At 39.6% G+C, this 22,912-nt stretch overlaps 1 protein-coding gene across 11 annotated transcripts in view; it reads right to left on the bottom strand.

Annotated features, from left to right (window-relative positions):
• The window catches only part of MYT1L (myelin transcription factor 1 like), a 476,122-nt gene that overhangs the window by 451,471 nt on the left and 1,739 nt on the right, over positions 1–22,912 (bottom strand). For 8 of the 11 annotated variants that reach the window (XM_090032800.1, XM_090032889.1, XM_090032851.1 and 5 more), the window contains exon 1: positions 17,476–17,632. The exons of 1 other annotated variant lie outside the window; for it this stretch is intronic. The gene's annotated coding sequence lies outside the window, so the exon portion shown is untranslated. Of the gene's footprint in view, positions 1–17,296; positions 17,427–17,475; positions 17,633–17,900; positions 17,996–22,912 lie in introns of those variants that run through there. 2 more of the 11 variants (XM_090032818.1, XM_090032809.1) reach the window with 2 other exon arrangements.

Raw genomic sequence — 22,912 nt, 5'->3', positions numbered from 1 at the left:
TAACAGATGTGCAGCTCCCCTCTGTAACTCATGGCACTTTGCTGTTGGGTCTGGGTGGGGGGGGAGGGGGAGTTGGAGGATTGAGCTGCAGTTTGAAACAGCTGCTTATCTGAAGCCACTGTCCCCTAGCTCCATCCCACCCCCTTCCCAGCTCCAGTGCTGTCTTCAGAATGGGAGAGGGGAGATGAGTGGAAGGTTTGCAGGGAGTTTAGTCTGGGGTTTGCCCAGCCTGCATTAAAGGGTGGAGTGGGTGAATTGAAACAGTCTGGGCAAAGCCCCGATGCAACTGCCTCCCCTGTCTTGTCCCCCTCCCATTCTGAAGACAGTGCTGGGAGCAGGGCTGAACTGCGTCAGCCCAGCCCTGTTCCTGCAACATGCTGACAGGCATTAATGAAGGTGCTCCATTTTGGATGTAATAAGGGTTCAAACTGTTGCATTATTGGGCATTTTTAAAGCTCTCTGATGCTGTGCATTTCTGTTAGTGCACATCTGCACTTCAGGGGCTTGACTGCATGACAAACCATCACTTCTGTCAGCACCCTATATTTCTCATGCAGCATTAGTGATTATTGTCATACTTAATGTTTCATAATACTGTAGTATCTGTACTGCAATCACAAAAAAATAATAGTATAACAAACAGGGGGGCAATGAGGACCCTGACCCAGAGTGCATGGGGGGCACAAAAAATAGCAGCAGCTGTACCATCATCTTGGCTTCCATTGCTGTTGCTGCGAGTCCAGATGCTGATGTTTCCCTTTGTGCTCAAGTGTCCAGTAAGCCTCTGTAGATCAGGGCTCTGCCATGCTAGGTTCTATATGCACACAAAACAAAACCACATGCTGTATGGTAAAAGGGCATCTATTTTGTCAGTCACATAGATTCAAAGTATGGGGGAAGATTTTCACAGCTTTTTTTTCCCTAGGATCTTATTTTTTTATTACTTCCTAATATTGTGGAGACCAATTTCATTCCGACTCTGAGTGTGAGACAAGTAGCAGAGTGTGCAGGAAGTTGAGTAAAAAAAAAATTAAGTGTCTAAATAAATAGTATCAGTTGCAATTTTAATTTAAGAGTATTTAAAATTCAGAAAATTACTGGAAGGGCTGCTTGCATGAAAGACTTTCTGTCTTCAGGGTAGGAAGCAGGAGAAGGGAGGTATTTCCAAGATTTTAGATTTCTGAATGTAAGAAAAAATTTTGAAGACCTCTATTCCTTGGCCTTGAGATTCAGTACTATGCAATCTTCCTTTTACACAACCAGCTTTCCACCAAAAATGTCTCCATCTCCCAATCATTTACAAATCAAAATCAAATTCTTCTCTCAGTAAAATCTATGCAAGTCCAACATAACCACAATGATATCAGTGGAGACACTCTAAACAGAGATTGCTTTTATGGAGTTAAGAATTTGGTCCTTAATCTTTTCTAGCACTGTGTGAGCTGAGAATTGTCTCTCTCTTTACAATGCAAGAACCTACCTGTGCCCAGCACACAGCAAATACAGTAGCACCATACTGTTTGCATTTTCTTTTTCTATCAGGAATCACTGTTTAGTTGCTATAACTTGATTCTGAGAATGCTCTGCATTAACATATGTCAGTTCAAAGGACAGAAGTGAGCAGAAGAGCAGAGTGTTTGGATATAGCAAGGCACATTCAATTAACTTGCTTTCATTCTTATACAACACTCACTGTGTGAAAAACACACTTATGTTTCCTTAATATAAAAAACAGTAAATGATTGTTCTTATTTTCAAGATCACAATTTCTATTTCTAAGCCCCCCTCTCTCATCCCCTAATTTATCCCCTCCCTTCTCTTAGCTTTACGCCCTTTTCCAACCTACCCCCTTTCACTGTAATTTTGCAAATCTAAAATAAAAGAGATTAAGAATGAAAAATCTTATTTGTCTAACCAAAGTATCTTCATGTAAGTGAAAGACTGATTCCTACAATACATTTGCTAGTGCAATAAAAGCAAGGTAGGTTTTCTGAATAGGAGATATAGGGCTTTAGCGTTGCTTTCAATTGGAGGAGACCTAGGCCATACTTTACATATCATCTATTTGCTCCTTGGAAGTCATTTCAAGAATCTACTAGGAAACTACCTATGCAGACTAGGACAGATTGAAGCTGTGCTGGTTTGCTCCAGCTAAGCATGTGGTCCTAGACCTTAAATAACTTTAGGGAACCTCAATGAAACTCAGTTCTTCATTTTTGGCATGAACCAGCTAAAACTAACATGCTGCCCCAAATAGGCTGAATTCAGGTTTTACCTTAGCTCCAAATAAGTTTGGTCTTGCTGCCAGTGGACCAGTTTCTACATGTTTTATCTAACCTCAGATGTGTTACAGACTCACCCCAGAGCATTTATGAGGTTACCTCAGACAGCCTCACTTTCTTTATTCTGGGCACTGACACAAGTCCAGGGCTCAGAAATGTTTACTGCTCCCAAAAATGTTTGTACTGATCATACCAAAGTGTTACTATCCCAGGCAAATCACAAGATGTTAGACTCCAAAATTATATCCTTCTAATCACAATATTTATCTTTCTGTATTTCCTTCCTATCCTTTTGTGCAACAGAAGGCCACCTTCTCTTCATGTAATTTCCTCTTTAAATTAATTTATTTCCTGGAGTTCTTCAGTATCAAGTGTGCTACTCTTTTAAAAAGATGATATCTGCACCACTATGAATTTTGAATATTAGGTGGCATTTCACTGCCTGATTTGTCTGTATTGTGCTGTCTAATATAGGTCAGATCTTCAAAATTATCTACCCATGTGGACCTTTACACTGGCATGGAGTCTCCCTGATAACAATAAGAATCTATGTGGATATAAAGGATACACAGGCATGGGTTCCTTCATAAGATCAGGGCCTTATATTGCCAGCACTTTGAAGCAAAACTGCCTGCTTTGTATTGAACTGAGCACAATAAAGATGCCCAACAAATCAGTAACAGTTATATTCTAAATGTATTTTCAGCACTATGTCATAAGGTACACTGACAACAAAATCCACATTTTCATCACTTTTCGTGCAACAATGTGACTAATTTATCTTAAATCCCTTACCACCTTACTGATGGAGGTGCATTATCTTCTAATGATTCCATTAATGTACATTACTACTGTAATAACATTTCTTGTGACAAAAGTCCAGATACATTTATTTATGGTGTGGGTTTTTATTAGAAAACTTAACAAATGGAGATACATTGAATTTTAAAACTAAGTCCATTAGGTGATACTTGTGAGTACCTCACGGCCTCTGTTCTAGCGTGCAGGATGATACTTGTACTGTCAAGAAAAGATTGGACATCGATTTCATTTTGCTGCAGTATCAAAAGCTGCTCTAATGCCAAATCTAAATACATGTATTGCTTTCATGTGGTAAGTGAGAAATAGGCATTTTCTTTGTTCCCTTTTTAAAGAAATTGTTCTTTGAAAGATAGTCACACAAAAAAGGGGGTTTGGGTTATGGTCCCCGGTTTTCCCTTTGTTTTCATTAGAATACCTCCCCAAAATTATATTCCAGTCACAACCCTGTTGTACTACCACATACAAGGACACTGAATGAAGACAGTGCCCTTGAATGAAGTAATAGCTAAATAAACTATCTGTCAAAAATATCACATTACGTGTGTTGTCAAGGTAAATGAAACATTTCAAAAGCATTTACAATAGCCTCAAATTCTTCTAGAATAAATGGTTGGTCTTGCCATTTTATTAAGACACAATTAGGTAAGAGTGTTTCACGTCACTTCATAATGTGCAGCTTCAAGTGCTTTCATAATCAGATCTCTCTCAAGAAAAAACTACTAATGAAACTTTATACATAAGGAAGGGAAATTAGTTTATGTTAACCATGATCAAGTTGCATCTTGGTAAGTCTCTTATCCTCATGAAGCATTAGTTCACAGATCTGAAAACTTTTATAAATAATATAACCTGCCTAAGTAGGGTATTGTAAGCATTAGTTAATTATACTTAGTTGTGCAGAGCTTTGAGACAGAAGACACAAGTAGAACAAAGCATGATTTTATTCATGGTATTATATAGTATTTGTGACGTAGACTTCAGTGAAATTTCATATCCCAGACTGCTGCTCATCTGTAAAAAAAAGAGAACCTGCTAAAGGCCTAACATGCCCTCATATGCTCTGCACTGCGTATGCTTCTAACAGTGCAAAACAGGTCTACAATACTTTACATTCATATAGACAACACCACGAGGTGCTTTCAATAGAGTCAGGCCCTCAGTCTCAGAATATAATTACACTATAAATCAGGAGCAATGGTGGCATATGTAAACACATCCAAGCTAACTATCATGGTAAAGATGCAGTGGCACAAGCTTCAGTGTGAACAAGCTCCCAAATAATTATCCAGACACAGCCCCTGTGCAGGCCTGTTCAGCTTCTTTGAATCCCAATCAGCCAGGTCTTCTCTGTGATTGGTTGCCAAACTAGCTAGATTAAAGTTACTCTAGGCATGCATATGCATGCTGCAATAACATTTGCCAACAACAATGTAGACACCATTGTACTTGGTAGGTTTTCTTGGCTTCTCAGTCAAAGTTTAATAAAAAAAGACTTATGCTAACACCTCTGCTACTGTTACTGTTTCTCAGGCCAATGCCCATGTGGTACTGCCAATCAGAGCACACCTCCAGAAGAATAGTGTTAGTGCCTGTCACCAATCTGAGAAACAAAGCCATGATATTTAACACCACCAAGGGCAGCCTGTCCATATCTCCCTTCCTCCGCCTCCTCTCCTTGCTGGCTGAAGAAACTGCTAAAAAACAGGAATAGCTAGCAGCATGTGTTAGAAATTCTAGTGATAGCTGATAGCAGCACTTGCAGATCTGCTCTTGTGCCACACTATCGATTTCCAGACTATAACCTGGGTTTTGCATCAGAAAAGGAGATGCTCAAATAGAGATATATTACTGGGACCTACAAAAAGGGAGAAAGTCAACGTGAAACCAAAATGAAGTGTGCGGCTAGCTCATTTGCAAAAGTAATACTAATAACAAAAACACCCCTAAAGACAGGATCACATTTTCTAGTATTCATAACATGCTTTATAAGACTGAGATGCATCCAAGCCTCTTTTCTGTATCTACAATAGCAAACCAAGAACCCCTCCAGCTAATCCCCAAATGCAGTCCACAGTTATTTAATCCAAGCCATTATGTTACTGGTTCTCTTTCTGAGGAAAAAAAGTTATGCTATCAAAAATTACAAAAGACTGTCCCCCTTCCTTTCTTTGTGGAAAGAAATGTTGCAAGCTTATATGGCAAGAGCATAAGTAGAGCTAATAAGAACTAAAGAACTTGTAGTAACCAGTACCACTTACATCTTTCTAATCTCAGCTCAAGATCTCTACAATCCATTTTGGTGGGGAACAAAGGTGACTTGAAGATGTGGGAGATCTAGGTCTTAGAGGTATAAAAATGACTGTTCATATTTTTTATTCTGTGTGTGTTTTTATTTGAAGTTTTCTACCAGTTCTTAATAAAAAAAATTTAAAATTAGTTCTTAGTAATAATAAAAATACCTAAATTGGTTTCAGGTAAACCCAAAATGATTTTTTAAAATTATTGGACAAAGCAAAAAAAAATTTTTTTTTCTTTGAACAAAAATGTTATTCGACTCAAGACAAAAATTATTTAGATTGTAATTTAACATTTATTTTAAATGAAACTACAGAAAATTGTAAAACCAAATTTGCTTCCAATAGGAAGTTCAAAATATTGTATTTTAAAAATATTTCCTTTCAGTGCTTTGACTTTTAATTTTTTATTTAGTAAATGTATCTAGCTTATTGAAACTGATACACAGTTGCAAAATATGCCACTATTGCTAAAACGTTATTTTGTCTCATTTGAAAACTTCTGTCTTGCTCTAAGAAGAGTGCACCTGGCTCAAGCATTTAAGTCTTGATCCATACTTAAATTTACATAAATGATTATTACTATTTAATTACATGGAACTTTCCACAGAGATCTTATTTCAGAATGAGGAATCAATCTGTTATGCATTATAATAATTTTTTTTACATCTGTCAACAGTGTCTGATTCAGTGATCCTCACCAGGGTGACATCATACCCTGGGGTGCCATCAGATCCTTTAAGGGCATTGCAGGGCGCCATACAATATTAGCAAACACCCACGTATGAATTAAAAGATACCCCAGAGAATTCAAAAAGTAATCTAGAATCTCATTCTGAACTGTTGTGACCTGAGTTCTTTGGGACAGACGACTTACTCTGCTATTTACTCTGTAGTAAATAAAAAGAAAACAAGTGAAATTATTTTTTTGAATTGGGGTGCCACTACATTCAGAGACATTATGGAGAGGTGCCTTGAATCCAAAAAGGTAGGGAACTACTGGTCTAATTTTCTGAGATACTGAGTATTCTCCTCATATATCCAACAAATGTCTATAATTATTATTTATTATATACTGGTTACACTGTACTGCAACCATTGTCTCTCCCCTGAAATATTCACTAAGGTATCTAGAGCTACATTCATGTCTCTAAAGTTTACATGACATACAACAGTTTATTTAACCAGAGCAATCCAGTGATTTTGGTTTGTATACAGATTTTCTTATTATGTTGATGGAGCTTCTTCATACCCTTACGAAAGAGCATGGTTACAGTAGTGAATGGCTTAGCAAAGTAAGGTCCTAAGTACAATCCAGAAATTTAAATAATCATGAAGCCTTCAAAATCTATCACTCATCAAATATTGAGTAAAAAGCATTATTTTCTACTAATCTACACTGACTAGTTATAGGTACACTAACCCTTGCAATAAAATACTGTTTTGATCATTAACATTCCAATCTATTTGTAAGCAGGTGCAGCACCTCTGCCTCTGGAGAGGACAGGAGAATGTTTCTTGGCTTGTATTAAGGGTGCAATCTCTCAGGAAAAGATTGTTTTTAAACTTACCAAAACCATGTTACTGTTTTTTCAGAAAAAAAAAAACTTTAGCAAGTAAAGACACTTCATTTTCAAATTCAGTATTTAGAGTTTTGGATAAACTGATAAAATCAAGAAAGAGATCTGATTCCTAAGAATTCAACTGATAAAGCAAAGATAAACACATTTTAGCATTTGAGTCCCATGGATAGCAAAATTGAAAATGTGTACAATTTAAATAGTGGAGGAACTGGACAGGGTCACTGTGCCTCAAAATTATAGCAGTGGAGCCTTCGCAATGACAACAAATACCCTTGTGGACAATTTCAAACCATGTCCCACATGTTGACTAACTGGGGTCCTTCAAGCTCAGACTGGTGATGATATCACCTTAAAATATGCTGAAAACTGCATATGCTAAGTGAAATAGTGAAAGAACAGGGAGTTAATATAACTATCACCCCGATCTATTCTACACTACGCTCAATGACAAAAATTTCATGGACTTCAGACAAGAAAAATATTGTGTTGCTTATTCTGAAAGCACTTGTGTCCCCTTGGTGTAAAGACTGTATCTGGAAATTGACTTCTATACTTACCATCATGTTCCCAGGTAAGCAATCATAAAATGTATTTAGATACAAATGGCAAAGTACTAGGTCTTTCTTAAGTTCCAGAGTTAGACTATAGAGTTACATTTGTATCAAAGTTTCTTCCTTAAATGGGTTTTAACCAGAGAACATGGAGGTAAATAGACTGGTCTAACTTTTATCTGAGCCTAGTTTGCACAAAATGAACTAGTAATATTTCCTGATCTTAATACACGTTCAGCTCTCCTGTGAAATATGAATTTTCATTTCCACCTAGGAGCAATTTTACAATCTTTGCATTCTTCCTATGCCTGAGGAAGTGTGATTGTGTACAAAAACTTGTACATAAAGATTTTTTTTGCAAATATCTAGTCTAATAAAAGATATCATCTCTGCCATGAGTTCTGAAGCCTTGAAATTGAGAATTCTCAGGTACAACCTCTGTTAAACTCAATGCAATATATAGTCATTTAAAAAGTCTGTCTGTATGGAGGCTTCTGACTTTTGTCTTTTCCATCGCGTCTTCTTAATCTTCAATTGGACACAACATAGCAGCCAGACAGACTCTACCTTGTTTGTATTTTTATGTAAAACACAACATTTCATAGATGAGTAAGGATGAGCCAAACATCCTACCCTACCAGCATACACACATTCAGACAGTATCTACCATAAAATTTTACCAGTAGTATTCGTACACAATACAATTTCCAGAGCATTGTCTTGTGAAACTGTTTTTGGTACAGCACCATGAAATACCAGCATTTTCCCCCATGGGGCTGTGAGATTTTGGATTCAAGTTCTAACAATTCATTTTGTTTCACCTCTTACCCATCTTTTCCTTATATCATCTTTATAAAACTCCTTGCAGTTCTTGGGGACCATCCCACAATTTTCTCTGTTTCATGCCAATTTACCACTTCTATGCCATCTCAAATGAAAAAGGGACATTGACCACATCAACAGAATTCTTGCATCTGTTTTAGGAGACAGTGTGCTTAGTTCTTTGGTATTCAGAGAATTTTAGATAACTGCTACAGTGTATAACCATGAGAGAGTGTGAAAACAAGAAAACCAAAGGAGAATGGAGGATGCAGGCATTCACTGACTACCTGCATACAATGGAGCAGTGCTTCAGGTCTCACGAAAAAGGTACAGACTTTTGAGATCGTAAAGCAAATCTCTGGATGTGTATTTTGGATGGGGCTAGTCACATTCCTAGATTGTAGGCTGAGTTCACCCCAAACTTCCAGTGCAGAGATATTGAAGTGAGAGCTGTTTTGACAATGGAGAACAGGTTGCAACTGCAATCTGAAAGCTTACAGCCCCAGATTGCTACCAATTCTTGGGCATTTAGTTTGGTGTTGATAAATCCACAGTGGAAAATATCATTAGCAAGATGTGCAAAGTCACAGAACTTGCCCTGTTTCATAGGACTGTGATTTTGGCCAATATACACTAAATAAAAGTATGTGATGCACTGGACTTTTCAAATTATGGTGAAGGAGCAGACAGGACACATATCCAAGTTCTGCTGCCTCCACCTTGTTCCTAAACATATTAACAGAAACAGTTATTATAAGTGATAGTAGATCAAAAAGGGCTGTTTTATTAACCTTAACATAAGCTTTCTAAGGAATATGCATGATGATCAAGTGTTAGCGGTGCTGGACTTCTTGAAAAACAACAAGTAAAACCATATTTCCTGAACTAGAATATAGCTTCATGGGTACAGTAACAATGGCAACTGTAAGTTTCACTAAACCAGCCTATTTGTTGCTTCCCCTGATTCATGAAGCCATATACCAGCCACCTAAGTATCAACAAGAAGAGCTCTAACTATTGTTTGAGCAGGTGCATTTGGATATTGAATATGCTTTTGGTAGACTGGAAGTAGGTTAGAGATATGTTATGTTCAAATTTGATCTCTGTACATCAAACACTCCTAATGCTACTTCTGCATCCTATGTTTTACTTAATATTTTCAGAGCTAAGGGAGGAAGCATTACCAGGAAGCAGAAGGGGAAATGAAAAGCCTGCTGATTTTGAACACTCAACACAAGGGCAGGTACAAGAGCCTATCTAGATGATGTAGACATTAAAAATGCACCTTAACAATATGCCAAGTGTCATTCTGGTTTGTGTTAGTTTGTTCATCATTGTGAATAAACTGTACAATTTAATGAAAAATCATTTATAACACATTTTATGGACCCAGGGGGACCTACTGATTGGGGGAGGTCACATTTCATAAGACAAAGTAAGTAAATCATGATTTTCATAAAATAAAAGTTTATTGCACAGTAATAAATAAATTACTTCTGAAAAACATTGAAGCTGTGTAAAAACTAAGTGAAAGTTATTGACTGCTCATACTTAAATTGCATCAGCAGAGATACGCTCAAAACATAGTATCTTTATATTTCACTGGGGCAGATTAGAAGGGATACTGTGGCAGACTATGCTAGTGCCTTGGCAAGTAGGCAGACACATGGGATAGATGGCTGGAGGGCAAGACACTGGGATATTTTGCATTGTAAGACTTTGCAGCATCTACATTTGCTGACTTAGGCACTGGAAAAATGTCTTGGTGTGCTTCCCTATTCATCTCTACCTTTCGGCCTTTCCTCCAGTATACCTTCGCTTCCCTCTCCTGTGTCACAGGATCCAGACTGAGACCTCAGGAGAAGATCACAAAATGTGTCCTTCTGATCATGGTCAGTTTGTCTGCATGGACACCATAGGCCAAGGCCACTGACAAACAAAACAAACAGTTATTGTTAGACTTAAAGGGTTCACAATCAGAAATAATATCAGAAGAAAGCTTTCTGTTTTTATCCATAAAGGCATTCATAAAGTACATATCTATTCAGGGCAGCTGAACACTGCCTCAGCATGGCACATATATGGGGACACGTCTTTAAATATGTAATCATTAGGGGTTGCACAAGTGGACTGTCTGAGATAAGAAGTGTATAGTAGTGGAGTAGATACTGATAAGCTCATTTCAGACAATGGTGCTATTGGCCTGTCTACTGCACATGAGGGTGCCAAAGACCCAGAGAAAGAAAATGCTCAAGTCAGCTGGAGGTCATCTGTCCCCATATGCTGCCATTCATTTCACAGCAGTGATGCTCCAGACCTCACTGCAAAGCATGGTATCCTATAACAGCAAGAGAAACAAGGCATCCCTTCCTAGAAATGCACCATAAAACCAAAACAAAAAACAAAAAAATGTATGTGAGAGGGTTACTAGGATTGTATGGAGGGTCAAAAAGGATGTTTATACAAAGGTTGACCTAAAATTTCATAAGCAATGAAGTTTAGCTACTGCTCTCTAATTTTACCAGCCAATTCTAAGCCAAGCCTTATCCCTTTCTGTGCCTTACCTTAGTACACCATGCAAGTAAGTCACTTTGGATGTTCTCTCTTGCGTGCGCATGCACACACACACATCACTAGATTTTTTTTTACATTTACATTACATTTGCCTTACAAATTTATTCATAAAATGTATGCAGTTGGGAACACTGGTTACTGGATTGTTTGCAAGAATTCTTGTAAATTTCTGATGCGATTTATTTGAATGCTCAGGTATGTTTCAGTGCATTATTTTTCTGTTCACAAATAATTGATTTATATTGCTAAAAACTCTATCTGCCATGCCAAAAGCTTGGGACTGTTTGGAGGTTGCTTCTATCTTTGTTCTCTTTTTTGCTGATTGTCAGTGAACCCTAGAAACTTGTTAAAATAGACTGGATTTGAGCAGTCAGTTCCTTTTTTCCCTGCCCATTTCCATTTAGATACCATTTTGAGAGAGGAGGAAGGAGGACAAGTGAGGGGGCATACATTTCAGGGCCTGTGAACAAAGTTTTTAAAAAAGGAGCACACAATAACACACCTACCTGAGTTCTCTTTCGCTTGCCCTCTCCAATGGATTCCAATTCTGAGCTCATCTCAATCTCAACATGCTCCTGGTCCTTTGTTGTGTGTGAACCTGCATGCCTCCCTTCTCAACAAGCTTGTTTCAGCATGGATGACTTGGGTTTCTTCCTCAGTTGTTGCCAATGTGTCTATCATCACTCCTGGGGTGATGCTGGAGTCTCCTGTAACATCCAGCTTGACATGGATGTAGTGGCAGATACAAAGGTGCCCCAGATTTTCTTATGGCTTCATTGTTATTTCATAGAAGTCCCCCTGTTCCTTCTCCTTTGCCCAGAATTACTGCTCATCCCTGTAATCCCCAGGTTTTTCATGTTATGTGCAATGTCCAAATGAGTATTTATTTCTGTGGCAAGTCTTGTACCAGCTCTTCTCTCCAGATGCTGAGGAAATCCAGGACTTCTTTCCTGAACCAGACAGTGGCACAAGGTTTAGAGGAAGCTTTATTTTTGTGTTTGTGTGGAGATGCGCATATTCACAAGAAAAAGGTGTTTTCAAAACACACCCCTTGGATTTTAAAGAGAAGTGGAACAGGTTTCTGGTCTGTCAGGTTTCAAAACTGTGACCAGACTGGTCACTATCACAGTCACAGGGGCATTGTGGGATTGTTATTAGAGGAATGCTTGTGCCACTAACAATAACTCAGCATCCTCACAGCACTGTCAAAAGGATTTTGCCCTCTGGGAAAAATAGTTTAACTTGAACAGCATAAAATATAGGTTTTATTAACCAGATTCAAAACAGTGTGTGGAGACGCACAAGAATGTGCTGACTTATGACAAATTTTATTGATAAAGTTTTGTAGCATCCTATATGACTAAGTAACTCCATAAATGGTACACAAACCAAAAACTTCTGCAAAGACGCCAAAAGCATTTTTGTGAATACAAATTAATAGATACCACACTTTGTCTGGTATGCATGGTTTTCTCAGGTACCTATCCCAGTCCATAGAGAAACAGTCTGTACTGATATAATGATATTGATAAAAGCTGTTAGGATGTAACTGTATATCTTATTTTTACACCAGCATGCTCCTGCAACAATAAAAGTGTAGCAACAGTGTTGTAACTAATTCTGCATGAAACATGGTTAAACTTATATAGTGATTTAGCTAACTTGTATCACTATAAAAACATGCAGACATAACAGTTGCACTATTTTAACTGATATGTATTCCTGAGCAAAAGCGTCCCCTCCCTTTTAAAGTGATTAAAAGTTACATTTGTCCATAGCCTTAGTTTAACTCCTTTCCAAATCTATACAAAGTCAACTGAAAGTATTTTGGTATGATAATCCTCCCTGGTTACATGTGTGGCATAGCAGCACTGTTCTATACAGTAGGATTCACCTTGCAGTTCCCACAATTTCATATCCAAACTTTAGTCTTTTATTCTTTGTCTCTGAGACAATAGAGAAATTGTTTAACAGCTCTGAAACTACATTATTGGAACAAATCTCTACAGCCTTTTTAGAAGATAGACTAGAATAAGCTATTCTTAAATTCATAAAATTAAGACACTTGATTTAGCAACTAATTCTGGGGAAGGCAATAAGAATTAAGGAGATGAACCACTGGCAGCCAGCAACACAAGAGGCCTGGGGAAACCCTTTAAAAAGGTATTCCCTGATCCTTATGCAAGACTTTGTTGCAGCACTGAAAGAAATCCCAGAGCATTTGCTCCAAGTGAGAGAGAAGGAGAGAGAGAGATCACTTTCCACAGTTTATCCAAATAAGAAATCTTGTCTTACAGCAATTTTAAATTTTATTTGGGCTAAGCAAGTGTGTTCAGGAAGTGACAAAGATGGACAAGGTTAAATGCTGTAACATGGTACTTATTCACACTACATTAGGCAGAGAAACACTAAAATTAGGCATAAAATTTTATTCCCTTGGTAATATATGCCAGTCCTGACCAGAGACAGTAGGAGAAAAGGGAATTTCCCTTCAAAAATAGCACAAACCATTCATGTATGATATAAATAATAGACATATTTCAAATAAATATCACATTTTCCCAGTATGTGTGAAATGTGTTGCAGTCAGTATTCCTGTAACAGAGACCTGAAAATACAGGGCAGTCAGTGACCAGTCTGAGGCATGAAAGATGTAAATTACTGTTGTATTCTCCTATAGAGTCATCCTAATTTGTAAAGCATAGATGTCTATTGGACATTATCAGGTTTTAGATATATATCCATGATGCAATTCTACCATTTTCAGTGAAGTTACACCACAAATATATTTGCCCCAAAGTCACACTAAAGATAAATAGTATGTAATACTTGATGCAAAGCTAACTGGAATCAGTATGAGTCTTTCTTTGGTTTAATAGTGCTTTGGATCAGGCCTAGACAGAGTAGTGAGAACAAAATAGTGCCTTTTTAAAACCTACCAAGCTGGTCATTTTGAAAAAAAAAAAAAGCCATAGACTTACACTGATTCCCCTTACCACTGAAGGTAGCAATGAGCAACACCTTACACAGACCCAGACTTAAACATCTGGCAACAGTCCATCTGAACATACATCCATAGTATACCATGCCCTTTTTAATCAACTTCCTAATTTAAAAATGCCATGCTGGCAGGAAGTATAAAAAATGTGGACTCTGAATGGTTCACAGAATAATAGTTCCAGTGCTGGGTTGGTTGAAAATCTGTGGCCTTACAGACGTTTATGCGTTTGCATGATCCAAAGCAATAACCAATTTGCTTATGCTTGACCCAGAAGATGCATTAAATTTATCCTGAAGGAAACTGGTTTCTGAAACCAATTGCCCAGATGCATCAGGCAGGTGAGAGTTTCAGGGAACCAAAGGGTCTACTGGCAGATGCATCATTGATTTCTGAATGTTTACAATCTACCAGACAGCTCCATACCAGACTTGATTTGATGGCTCTCAATGGGGTGCTCTGCAGTATCGATTATTTCCAAAACCAGGTTAGATAGTAGTACTGTTACCTGGTGATGGAGCTCTATATGCACTGCTTCAGTGTAAATGTATTAAACTAGTGTGTCCACAACAAATCTGATCTGAGATCTGATCAGATTTAAAACTCAATCTTATAACAATGCTGATTGCTTTCATGGCCTACTATCTCAGCTCTTTTAAGGGATCAGAAATCCTGTTGTCTTGTTTCTCCCCACCTACTCCCCCTTCAGTTCAGTTTCATTAAAATCTGTTGATTTCTCTGTATGCTTGAGATGGTTTGATTAGAAACATCATGACTAAGATGCTATAAAAATTCTACAGGGAAAGTCTTTATCAACATACTAAAAAGATTTTTACTCTCCTCATGTAGATTTTTGCTCTCCTTAATAGATGGCATGTTTTATGGAGAAAAGTGCACCACCTGTGCTAAGCCCCAATTCACTCCATAGGTGCCCTTCTATTTAAAGTAACTGTAATGGCATTATTAGGTTGTCATCACTTCTCTTCAGGGAAGGGGAATTAACAAGTAATTTCAGCCATAAAGTTTTTCTTGCACTATGCTATCAACAGCTTTATTACTGCATTCAAAGTTGGTCCATATGATGCAAACATTTGTGTAGTTCTGATCAATTAAAATTAGATGCAGCATTTCCACAATGGTGTTCAGCAGAATAAACATTTGGGAGGAGGAAAAAATTATCTTGCCATCAATAAGGATTTTAATACAATAATTATTGAACCCAGAGTTCATCATAAAATGCAGTCTGATATGGGCAAACTTTATTTTTAAAATATGGTCATATTGTATATTAAAAATAACAATGTACAGGCAGGTTACTTATGGAAATGTTGATGGATGTGTTCTATAAAAATTCTCTATGTTTGCTACTTTTGCATGCATGTAGTATGACCAGGACAGAAAAATAACAGTATTCAGAACAGTACTTTTTCACCATTCAGCAAACAAAGTTGCAAAATCCAACCGTTGTTTGAGTGTTTTTAAAAATATATATATGTATATCTGAATGAAGTACTGACTTTTTAAATATTATTCAGCTCTTGTACAACAAAATGATAAAAATAAAAAATAAAAAAGTGAAGGAAAAAGTATCCTAACCTATAATACTATAAATTCACCAGGAAAGAAAAGACATCACAAAAACACATTTCAGTCCCTATTCTTCTTTCTTAATTGTCTTTGTCTCCAGCTATATAAGCAGTTCAATTCTACAATGCATAACCCCCCACCCCCACAGTAATGCAGAGTAGAACAAGAAAGTCATCCTATGAACTAAAAACTATTGTGATACAATTTGGGCCTCTATAAAAATACACAAATATACCTGTGCATGCCAGCCTAAAACAAAGAAGCCACTACACCTTGAAAATACTAAACTATTTTTCCTTCATGGTTTTAAAAGCAAATTTTTTAAAAATTGAACGTTCAGCCTCTAAAAAGTTGAAGGTATAAATAAACACAAAATCATTGTTTTAGATAAGCTTACAATGTAAACAAATTTACATTCACCATTTGCAATTGTTCTTTCTTTTCTTTGTTTCAGTGGATAAAGGAATGTGCTTAAAAAACAGCTCTAAAGAAAAAAAAATCTTTCAATAAAATCTTTTTATTGTATGAAGTTTGACTTCACTTTGGTTTTCCTAATTTAGAATTTTAGACTACTCATCTACCCCCTAACAAGCAAGTTCAACCTTAGCATTCCAAACTTAAACAGCATTATGAAATGATCAAAAGTAACTCCAAACTGCTAATTAAGGGTTAATACATCATTTTTTGTGGGGAGATTTTGGAGGGAAGATGACTTCTGATTGTTTAGGATTTTATGAAAATAAAAACTTTTACTCCTAATACATTTAAAAAAAAAAAAAAGATAAAAAGCTAAAATTTTCTTCAAAAAAATAGTTTTTCCAGCAAAATAATTAAAGGTGTCTCCTAAAAATACTAACTTCTAAAATTAAAACAAATCATTCGTAAACTGATCAGCAATAGTCAGAAAACTATGTAAAAACAATTAAAGAATAATCATTTCTACTTAACCCCAAACTGAACAGCAGTTAAAAAAATTAGGTCAGTTAAAATGAAAATCTCCATTTTTAAGGACATTAAGAACCATTAAAACAGGATAAAACTATTCCAAAAAAGGAAGCAAATTCACCCAGATATCGAAACAGCCAACACTGCACATAACAACATCAGGATTATATAAGAAACGTACGTTTGAGGCTAGTCTCTTAAAAGCCTAAATTCTACCTAGGTTCTCTGTTATTTCCTAGCAGAAATCTGTCTAACTGAAAGGCTGGTTAGTTATTCCCCCCCACTCACCCCTTCATCTTCAATAAAGAGTCTCCCTCAACAATACAGAAATCATGCTTTTTTCAGTAGCAATTTGTAGATCAATAACAACTAAAGTTTAGGTTTTAGGATCACGAGTGAGTTTGCTGGTAAAGCAGCTAAAATCTTCCAAGCAGGAAAACGCACCCCAGTCAGAACTCATTATCTCCGGGGCTTTAATTGAAATAATTGTTACAGGACTGACTGCATTGTTCTAGACGGGATGAACGGACCACATTGAATAATGCAACACATTTCAGGAAAAAAAAATTAAAGAAATCAGCACCCGGGGATCGATCCTGCTCCCAGTGAAATCAATGGCACCCTCCCCCCTGGCTCTGGGGGGAGCAGGATCGGGCCCCAAGCTGTTCAGCTTAGCTCCAGATCTGTGCACAGGCAAAGATGTTGAGCAGCTTTCGGGGAAGAAAGTACAGCACACCGGCTATTTGTGACTGACCAGAGAGTTGAACTTTCCTTCACTTTCTCAACACCAGCAAAGGGCACCGAGACAGCAAGAACAGTGATAAAAGGACATATTTACCTGGAGGGAATTGCAAAGGGAAAGCTGAAGAATTGCAAAAACAAAGTAGTCCAAATGAAGGATCTAGGCATGCAGTCCAATTCTGCACCTTCAACTAGGCCCCAGTCTGGCAAGCAATCATTTCAGCACCAGCCACCCTGCCTTCCATCTTAAGAGATTCACCCAGAAAATTGACAAACCTGCTCCACGACAACAAAACTCTTCTAATGCCTTTGAACGCCCACCATTTGTTCGCCATTCATCCAATCAACTTCCCACTGCACATCTTCTCTTGCTAGCGAGGCTCAGAGACAGGATCGCTCCTCATCAGTATGCTAATTATTTTGCCACCTGGACAAAAGTAATAATGCTTTCAGACAGGAAACCACCGGGCCTGGAGTAGAAGATAGAAATTAATAAGTTGACACCACTAAACGATGCAAAAAGATGGGCATGCGTGCAGCTCTGGCGCTGATGGATCAACTGTAACCTCCATTTAAAAGCAGCAGACAGACAGGCGATGGGCTACAGAAAGCCTGGGCTGTGTAGTATGCATCAAGCGCAAGTTCCCTTAGAGACCACATTACTGCAGCAGAATAACATCAGTAGCATATTGCTGACTTACCCTGTCTCAGTCTGCAGCCTTTAAGCAACACAACACACATCCATTTTCCTAAGATCCTAATGTGTGGGTGAACTGCACCGCTGAGCTAGGGATTTTTTCAGCTCGAGCTTTGGATTAAACGAATAATTTTCAACCATCCTGTTTATTAGGCTTGCAAGAGGCAGACTGGATTGGGGAGGTCTGCCGTGTTTCCTGCACCGTGCCCACAGGCCCTTCAATCTCTGGAGCAGAATGGGTATCATGTGCACTGCTGTATTGAATGTAATAGCTGGGAAGCCTAAATGCAAGGCAGGCTGTTCACACGCACCGAGGAAGCGAGGATTTTAAAAATACCTCCTCGGTCGTTAATGTCATGGGGGGGCGGAGGGCGGGGGGGAATGGTGCTTTGAAAAGAAGAAAAAAAAGTCATCCGAGCGGTAACTCTTTTACATATTCCTTTTAAGAAACGTCAGTAATTAAACATTAGCAATCGTTTGCTGGCTGCTGAAATAACTTGCCAGCGTGCAGAGGGTTAATTCGAAGAGGGTCGCAGAAGCCTCATTTATTTTACCAGCGAACAACACAGCCTCCCCTTGGAAACAAAAGAAACCAACTAGTAGGAGCTGCGAATAGGAACAGGCGCCTACCCCGACACCAACTTGGGCAGCTAAACTTTTATTTGCCCGGCAGCCCCAAGAGGGGCAGAGTCCCGCGCACAAAAGCGGGCAGGGCTGGTCCGTGGCTTTCGCCAGCATTTCGCCTGCTGGTCCGGATCCTCCCTCCGCCTGCGCGGCCTAAGCACGAGCTGTGCTCTCCAGGAGCGGGTCTTGAGCTCAAATCCCTGCACTTCACCCCCTTACAAAGCTCTCTGCCATAAACACCCACTTCCAGGAGACAGCTTTTCCCTGACACCTCCTCCTCTCCCTTCCCCTCCCCCAACACTGTGATCAGCCTTATTGCAGGGGCCCCCTTGTAATCTCTATAACGCGGGGGCTAGTGGTCAGGACTGAAGGAGATGAACAGGAGGCTAACACTGTCCAAGGGGAGAGGGGGTGGTTTGAATTTTGCCTCCCTCCGCGATGTGCCCGTCCTTTCCAGGAGGATAATCTGTGCTCAGACTAGCACCGCAGCGATCTTTCAACGAGGGAAAACACAAGTTACTCATTAATAAACTGAGTGGAGGGAAGCGGGAGCTCACGGCAAGTGGTACGTCTGCCAGTCTAGCCACTGGGAGCCCAGCCTTTCCTCGTGCCCTTTTTCTCCCACGCAGAGAGGAGAGAAACAGTGCTCTTGCCAGTAAAATTGTGGGTAGCTCCCAGGCAAAACCCTCCCTTCAAGTCGATGTCTGCAAAGACGCACGTCGCTTGCCTTGCCCTCTTTAGTCCCACTGTATGCACTGCAACCCCCCAGTTCCTCCACTCTCTTCGTTCCCTGTCTACAGTGATGCTCTTTGCAAGTACCAGCACTGCTGACAACCCACTGCAGGGGCTCGAAGGAAGACAAAGCTGACCCCTGCTCCAGCGTGGAGGCTGGCCCCGAAGTGGGAAGTCCCAGCCCTCCGGGGTCATCCCCCTAAAGACTGAGACATACTGGTTACTACAGAGGTTACAATTCCCTTCCCATCCAGCTTTGCCAGGAATCACACTGCAGGCTTAAGTGAAGACGAGCCTCAATGTCCCAGCCCTTAGCATCTTGAGCTAGCACAGAGGCTCCACAACCAACTTTCCGGAAAGCCCTGGCTCTTGTCAGGGGCCGAGGGGAGCCCCTGGGGAGCGCGCTGGCAGAAGCAGAACCCTCCACTGGATTCCCCCTTTTTTTAAAGGTGGAAAATGCAGCGCTTCCCCATGAAGCCAAAAGGATTTGCGTGTCTCTTCCCCCGCCTGTCATCCCCACCTCCCTGTTTTTCCTTTAATTTTTCTCTGTCATCTCTGATTATATCTCCCTATACTCTGAGGACTCCTCCTGACGCCAAAGCCTAGCAGTGTCTCACTGAGGAAGCACCCGCAGGAGCAGCTCTGAATGCTTGAACAATGCAGGTGTGAAGCAGAGACGAGGCAGACCGAGTGGAAGCAGCCCACCAGGCGAGGGGGGAGCTGCGAGAGGTTTTCCAAGGAGAAAAGGCTTCTTTTTGACCTTTCCAACGGAAAAGCAAGTGTTGTCAGGCTTGCTTGCTTTATAAAGCCTGAGTATGGCTCTGGTGTTTAATAGAACTCATCATCATCATCATCATATCTCTCTCTCTCTCTCTCTCTCTCTCTCTCTCTCTCACACACACACACACACACACACACACACACACACACACACTCTTCTATCGTCTCAGATCAATTTTTCCTTTCTTTTTAGCATTTTAAAATCACTTCTTTGAGGGGGCATTCCCCCCTATAAGCGTCCTTTTGCCATATGCCACAGCTCCCTACTTCATGCTACATGCTTGCTCCAAGGTGGAGGTGGGGGAGGGGGGGAGGGAGGAGGCAGTATCCAGACAGGTGTTTGCAAACTTTTTAAACGGCTGAAAAGCGTCTGTCTCTAGCCTAGCTCCCCTCCTCTGCTCCTGTCTAGAGATATCCTTCTGCCAGTTGAAGATGGCAGCTAAACTGGGGGCCAAAGCGGGCGGGCGTGTATGTTCAGGTAGCTGCATAAATTGGAAGCATTTACAAAAAGACGAGTGTGAAAGAACAAGCTGAGAGACTGGTGATTCATTGGCCTAATTATCCTGCCGAAGAAGTTAGGGCATAGTTTTAACGTTGTGGGAAGGCTTCTCCCCCTCCCCTCCCCTCCCCGTGCATTCCCCGTGGGGGCAGGGGACGCAGGTCATGTTTAAGCAGTGCTCACGACACGCCACAGCACTCTTCTTCAAGGCTAAGTGAAGTGAGCCCGTTTCTAGCTGACCTGTCCTCGAAACCCTACCACCTCACTTGCCTTCCCACTGGCGGTAGTTCCTTGCAGGACTTGAAACATTAGACAAACACGAGAAGCATAACTCAAGCATCAAACTTACTCCTGTCAGGCTGAAATCACAGCCCTGGATTACAAGAAAAGACCCACTAACGAGCAGTCTTAATTAGACTGCGTAGCGTGGCTGTCACCGACAGAATCTGCTCTTACAATCCTTCCTTATAGATCCCTAAAGATACAGGCTCTCCAAGCAGCCGAGGGAAAAACACTCCTGGTTTTAGGAGGTGGGAGGGGTTGGGAGGAGGGAGAAGGGGAGATGCGTTGTTACTTAAGAGCAGGTTTTGTCGACATGCTTTGTTTAAAAACAAAACAAAACAAAAACCCTACATGAAAAAGTGGAATTTTCAGTAACCCACAAAATGTTAAACTAGGCCCTCTCCCTATGTATTTAGGGGATTTTGACAAGTATCACTTATTCAATAGACTGTCTGCAGAGGACTCGTTGCAAGCTATTGTGTAACTTGGTACTCAAAACATCCAAGTGCATTCTTTACTTTAATAGATTAACTGCTCTTCAGCGAGGCACTTTTAGCACAAATGAATTTTGAATGTAGTGATTGGCAATAGGTCCTTTGGAGTCGTGACAAATTCTTGCCACCATACAGTTTAATGTATGGCTTCAATTTGGAGCACAGGGTCATGTTCATAAAGAATACAAATGAAAGAATATATGATAAAAGAGTTACTGCGCATGTGCAGGAGCTAGTTATTAAAGTGATAACAATGCAACTTTTAAATAATAAGAAGCAAATAGCAAACAGCACAGCAGATCATGCACAAATGCGGCACAAAACATCTTATTTTAAACAAATTATGCCTAGTGTGGCTTAGAAATCTCAAACCAGAAAAGTTATCATTATTACTACTACTACTGCAATTGAAAACTGGCTCAGTCATTGGTACAACGTAGAAACCTACAAGAGATATTTCAGACCAAGCTTCAGGCAAATAAAACGCTTACCAATGTCAAACTCCGGAAAACTGGGGCTTGCAGGGCAAATACAGGGAAGTCCCTATCCGTAATGGTGCTCGTGAGGGCAGACATTATTTTCAAGAGTTTAACTTGATATTGCATGCTTACATGCTTTCATAGGAAAAAAAGAGGAAAACTACCAGTATTAGCTCAATATGCAATGCTTTGAAGAGGAGGCATCACTCAACCCTTGTAATTTCCATTATATCTTGATGCTAAAATTACACGGATGCAAGGAAGTACTCTTAAGCTCACTATTATGTTGAATTCACAGACAAAACAAAATGCATGCAAGGACAGCTTTTATTAGAAAGGAGGGACATTAAAATGCATAGATTTTATATTTTGCTCCAGCCATCTTCATATTGTCTAATTATAAAGCATAAAAGCCTCGCCTGCTTTTACCTCAATGAGCAGAATCATTAAGGTGATGAAAGTAAGTCATTTTCACATTGCCAGTAAACTAGTAGGAAGTCAGTCAGTGCTGAATGTAATTGCTATCAGCAGCGGACAGCTCCTGGTGCTGAAAGGGAAAGGCAGAGAAACCTCTTTCACAATAGCTCACTCAACCAGCCTTTGAAAAATCACAGCACAACTGAATGAGGTGGCAAGTGCTCGGGCTGAATAGCACTGTCTGCAGAACAATGGCAGCCAACTCCAAATCCTACTATAATCACATTAATGAGATTAATCAGTGAATTAGCAGCAGTCAAATGTCAGGGTGGCAAGGAGGAATCCAACCAAGCTTGGTAATTAACTTTTTGGGGGCAGGGGGAAGAGAACCAACTGTGCTATCTTTTAGGCTTTTTCAGAAGTTTACCATTTTTTTTCCTTTGGAAGATCCTAACAATTCTAGGGGGGGGGGAGAAGGGGAAGTGGAAACTTCCACCTTTCCTTGCTACAAGACTATCTGCTAATACACAGTATCCTACTGCTCTTCTGTTACTTTCAGCTGAAGTCCATTGAGTAAACTAATAACATTTCACACAATACATCCAAACTATCAGAGCTACATTGTGCTCAACTTTATGAGTGTGAGATTAGTTTTGTAATCCAACTTCCACCACAAAAAATCTAATATGCATGATAAATATGGCTGATA

Source organism: Crocodylus siamensis, chromosome 1 (genome assembly GCF_052110815.1).
Source record: "Crocodylus siamensis isolate JL-2025a chromosome 1, ASM5211081v1, whole genome shotgun sequence".
In the NCBI taxonomy this organism is placed as follows: domain Eukaryota; kingdom Metazoa; phylum Chordata; order Crocodylia; family Crocodylidae; genus Crocodylus; species Crocodylus siamensis.
Note: the sequence above shows the minus strand (reverse complement) of the source record. Positions and strands in the feature narration are given on the sequence as shown.